Here is a 5,898-nt window from a genome sequence, read left to right as displayed (position 1 = left end):
CCTTGGAGAAGCTACTTATATATTAGGCATCAAGATCTATAGAGATAGATCGAGACGCCTCATTGGTCTTTCACAGAGTACGTACCTTGACAAGATATTGAAGAAGTTCAAAATGGATCAGTCAAAGAAGGGGTTCTTGCCTGTATTGTAAGGTACGAGATTGAGCACGGCTCAATGCCCGACCATGGCAGAAGATAGAGAAAAGATGAGTGTCGTCCCCTATGCCTCGGCCATAGGGTCTATCATGTATGCTATGCTGTGTACCAGACCTAATGTAAACCTTGCCGTAAGTTTGGTAGGAAGGTACCAAAGTAATCCCGGCATGGAACACTGGATAGCGGTCAAGAATATCCTGAATTACCTGAAAAGGACTAAGGATATGTTTCTCGTTTATGGAGGTGACGAAGAGCTCGTCGTAAAGGGTTACGTCGATGCTAGCTTCGACACAGATCTGGATGACTCTAAGTCACAAACCGGATACGTGTATATTTTGAATGGTGGGGCAGTAAGCTGGTGCAGTTGCAAGCAAAGCGTTGTGGCGGGATCTACATGTGAAGCGGAGTACATGGCAGCCTCGGAGGCAGCACAAGAAGCAGTATGGGTGAAGGAGTTCATTACCGACCTAGGAGTCATACCCAATGCGTCGGGCCCGATGACTCTCTTCTGTGACAACACTGGAGCTATTGCCCTTGCCAAGGAGCCCAGGTTTCACAGGAAGACCAGGCATATCAAGCGTCGCTTCAACTCCATTCGTGAAAGTGTTCAAAATGGAGACATAGAGATATGTAAAGTACATACGGACCTGAATGTGGCAGATCCGTTGACTAAACCTCTCCTTAGAGCAAAACATGATCAACACCAGAACTGCATGGGTGTTCGATTCATCACAATGTAACTAGACTATTTACTCTAGTGCAAGTGGGAGACTGTTGGAAATATGCCCTGGAGGCAATAATAAAATGGTTATTATTATATTTCTTTGTTCATGATAATTGTCTATTATTCATGCTATAATTGTGTTATCTGGAAATCATAATACATGTGTGAATACATAGACCACAACACGTCCCTAGTGAGCCTCTAGTTGACTAGCTCATTGATCAAAAGATAGTCATGGTTTCCTGACTATGGACATTGGATGTCATTGATAACGGGATCACATCATTAGGAGAATGATGTGATGGACAAGACCCAATCCTAAGCATAGCTCAAAGATCGTGTAGTTCGTTTGTTGTAGCTTTTCCGAATGTCAAGTATCATTTCCTTAGACCATGAGATTGTGCAACTCCCGGATACCGTAGGAGTGCCTTGGGTGTGCCAAACGTCACAATGTAACTGGGTGACTATAAAGGTACATTACAGGTATCTCTGAAAGTGTCTATTGGGTTGGCATGAATCAAGACTGGGATTTGTCACTCTGTATGACGGAGAGGTATCTCTGGGCCCACTCGGTAATGCATCATCATAATGAGATCAATGTGACCAAGTGGTTGATCACGGGATCATGCATTACGGTACGAGTAAAGTGACTTGGCCGGTAACGAGATTGAACGAGGTATTGGGATACCGATGATCGAGTCTCGGGCAAGTAACGTACCGATTGACAAAGGGAATTGTATGCAGATTGATTGAATCCTCGACATCATGGTTCATCCGATGAGATCATCGTGGAGCATGTGGGAGCCAACATGGGTATCCAGATCCCGCTGTTGGTTATTGACCGGAGAGTCGTCTCGGTCATGTCTACATGTCTCCCGAACCCGTAGGGTCTACACACTTAAGGTTCGGTGACGCTAGGGTTGTTGAGATATTAGTATACGGTAACCCGAAAGTTTTTGGAGTCCCGGATGAGATCCCGGACGTCACGAGGAGTTCTGAAATGGTCTGGAGGTGAAGATTTATATATAGGAAGTCAAGTTTCGGCCATCGGGAAAGTTTCGGGGGTAATCGGTTCCGGTGGTCCACCGGGTGGGGCCACCTATCCCGGAGGGCCCCATGGGCTGAAGTGGGAGGGGAACAAGCCCCTAGTGGGCTGGTGCGCCCCGCTTGGGCCTCCCCCTGCGCCTAGGGTTGGAAACCCTAGGGGTGGGGGCGCCACCCTTGCCTTGGGGGGCAAGGCACCCCCTTGGCCGCCGCCCCCCTAGGAGATTGGATCTCCTAGGGCCGGCGCCCCCCCTAGGGACCCTATATATAGTGGGGGGGGAGGGAGGGCAGTCGCACCCCAAGCCCCTGGCCTCTCCCTCTCCCTCCCGTGACACTCCTCCGTCTCCCTGCGCTTGGCGAAGCCCTGCCGAGATCACCGTTGCTTCCACCACCACGCCGTCGTGCTGCTGGATCTTCATCAACATCTCCTTCCCCCTTGCTGGATCAAGTTGGAGGAGACGTCATCCCAACCGTACATGTGTTGAACGCGGAGGTGCCGTCCGTTCAGCACTAGGTCATCGGTGATTTGGATCACGTCGAGTATGACTCCATCAACCCCGTTCTCTTGAACGCCGCACGCGATCTACAAGGGTATGTAGATGCACTCCTCTCTCCCTCGTTGCTAGATGACTCCATTGATTGATCTTGGTGATGCGTAGAAATTTTTCAAATTCTGCTACGTTCCCCAACAGACACCTAGGGTTGATTGTGTTAAATCTTTTATGGATACCGATGTTTTCCGTAAGTTTATCTCTAAATATGGACTTGACTCTGAAATAGTAGCTTCTTTCTGTGAATCTTTTGCTACTTATGTTGATCTCCCCAAGGAGAAGTGGTTTAAATATCATCCTCCCATAGAAGTAAAAGTAGCTGCACCTATTAAAGTTGAAGAAAAGACTATCACTTATAATGATCCTATTGTTCCTACTTCTTATGTTGAGAAACCACCTTTCCCTGTCAGAATAAAGGATCTTGCTAAAGCTTCAACTGTGGTTCGTAAAATCAATATTAAAACTTATACAGCTTCTGAGAAAATTAAAGTTGAACCTGATATTTCTATTGTTAAAGATCTCTTGGCTGATAATATTGATGGGCATGCTATTTATTTCCTTGATGAGAATGCTAGAATTGCTAAACCTTGTGCTAAAGATAAAAACAGACCTATGGTAGGCATGCCTGTTATTTCTGTTAAAATAGGAGATCATTGTTATCATGGCTTATGTGATATGAGTGCTAGTGCTAGTGCAATACCTCACGCCTTATACAAAGAAATTATGCATGATATTGCACCTGCTGAGATAGAAGATATTGATGTCACAATTAAACTTGCCAATAGAGATACTATTTCACCAATGGGAATTGTTAGATATGTTGAAGTCTTGTGTGGGAAAACTAAATATCATGCTGATTTTCTTGTTCTTGGTTCCCCACAAGATAGCTTTTGTCCCATTATATTTGGTAGACCCTTCTTAAACACTGTTAATGCTAAGATAGATTGCAAAAAGGATGTTGTTACTATCGGTTTAGATGATATGTCTCACGAATTTAATTTCTATAAATTTAGTAGACAACACCATGAAGAAGAATTACCTAGTAAGGATGAAATTATTGGTCTTGCTTCTATTGCCGTACCTCCTAGTGATCCTTTAGAACAATATTTGCTAGACCATGAAAACGATATGTTTATGAATGAAAGAAGGGAAATAGATGAAGTATTCGGAACCTATTCTGAAACACAATTTGCCTGTTGAAATCCTAGGGGATCCTCCTCCACCCAAGGGTGATCCCATGTTTGAGCTTAAACCGTTGCCTGATACTCTTAAATATGCTTATCTTGATGAGAAAAAGATATATCATGTTATTATTAGTGCTAACCTTTCAGAGCATGGGGAAGAGAGATTATTGAAAACTCTGAAGAAGCACCGTGCTGCTATTGGGTATACTCTTGATGATCTTAAGGGCATTAGTCCCACTCTATGTCAACATAAAATAAATGTGGAAGAAGATGCTAAACCAGTTCATGATCATCAACGACGGCTGAATCCTAAAATGAAAGAAGTGGTAAGAAAGGAAATACTAAAGCTCCTTGAGGCAGGTATAATCTATCCCGTTGCTGATAGTCGGTGGGTAAGTCATGCCCATTGTGTCCCTAAGAAGGGAGGTATTACTATCGTTCCTAATGATAAAGATGAATTGATTCCTCAAAGAATTATTACATGTTATAGGATGGTAATTGATTTCCGCAAATTAAATAAGGCCACTAAAAAGGATCATTACCCCTTACCTTTTATCGATCATATGCTAGAAAGATTATCCAAACATACACATTTTTGCTTTCTAGATGGTTATTCTGGTTTCTCTCAAATATCAATCAAAGACTACTTTTACTTGCCCTTTTGGTACTTTTGCTTATAGACGTATGCCTTTTGGTTTATGTAATGCACCTTCTACCTTTCAAGATGCATGATGGCTATATTCTCTGACTTTTGTGAAAAGATTTGTGAGGTTTTCATGGACGATTTCTCCGTCTATGGATCTTCTTTTGATGATTGCTTGAGCAACATTGATCGAGTTTTGCAGAGATGTGAAGAAACTAATCTTGTCTTGAATTGGGAAAAGTGCCACTTTATGGTTAATGAAGGTATTGTCTTGGGGCATAAAGTTTCTGAAAGAGGTATTGAAGTTGATAAAGCCAAGGTTGATGCTATTGGAAAGATGCCATGCCCCAAGGACATCAAAGGTATAAGAAGTTTCCTTGGTCATGCCGGATTTTATAGGAGGTTCATTAAGGACTTCTCAAAAATTTCTTGGCCCCTGACTAATTTATTACAAAAAGATATACCATTTGTCTTTGATGATGATTGTGTAGAAGCATTTGAAATTCTTAAGAAAGCATTGATCTCTGCACCTATTATTCAGCCGCCTGATTGGAATTTACCCTTTGAAATTATGTGTGATGCTAGTGATTATGCTGTAGGTGATGTTCTAGGGCAAAGAGTTGATAAGAAATTAAACGTTATTCAATATGCTAGTAAAACCCTAGACAATGCTCAAAGAAATTATGCTACTACTGAAAAAGAATTCTTAGCAGTTGTATTTGCTTGTGATAAGTTCAGACCTTATATTGTTGATTCTAAAGTAACTATTCACACTGATCATGCTGCTATTAAATATCTTATGGAAAAGAAAGATGCTAAACCTAGACTTATTAGATGGGTTCTCTTGCTACAAGAATTTGACCTACATATTGTTGATAGAAAGGGAGCTGAGAACCCCGTTGCAGACAACTTGTCTAGGTTAGAAAATGTGCTTGATGACCCACTTCCTATTGATGATAGCTTTCCTAACGAGCAATTAAATGTCATAAATGCTTCTCATACTGCTCCATGGTATGTTGATTATGCTAATTGCATTGTTGCTAAGTTTATACCACCTAGATTCACATACCAGCAAAAGAAAAAGTTATTCTATGATTTGAGGCATTACTTTTGGGATTACCCACATCTTTATAAAGAAGGAGTAGATGGTGCTATTAGACGTTGTGTACCTGAGCATGAACAGGAACAGATCCTACGCAAGTGTCACTCCGAAGCTTATGGAGGACACCATGCTGGAGATAGAACTGCACATAAGGTATTGCAATCTGGTTTTTATTGGCCTACTCTCTTCAAGGATGCCCGTAAGTTTGTCTTATCTTGTGATGCATGTCAAAGAATTGGTAATATTAGTAGACGTCAAGAAATGCATATGAACTATTCACTCGTTATTGAACCATTTGATGTTTGGGGCTTTGACTATATGGGACCTTTTCCTTCCTCTAATGGATATACACATATTTTAGTTGTTGTTGATTACGTTACTAAGTGGGTATAAGCTATTCCAACTAGTAGTGCTGACCATAACACTTCTATTAAAATGCTTAAAGAAGTTATTTTTCCAAGATTTGGAGTCCCTAGATATTTAATGACTGATGAT

This window comes from Triticum urartu, chromosome 4 (genome assembly GCF_003073215.2).
Source record: "Triticum urartu cultivar G1812 chromosome 4, Tu2.1, whole genome shotgun sequence".
Taxonomy (NCBI): domain Eukaryota; kingdom Viridiplantae; phylum Streptophyta; class Magnoliopsida; order Poales; family Poaceae; genus Triticum; species Triticum urartu.
This window is presented reverse-complemented; position numbering follows the sequence as displayed.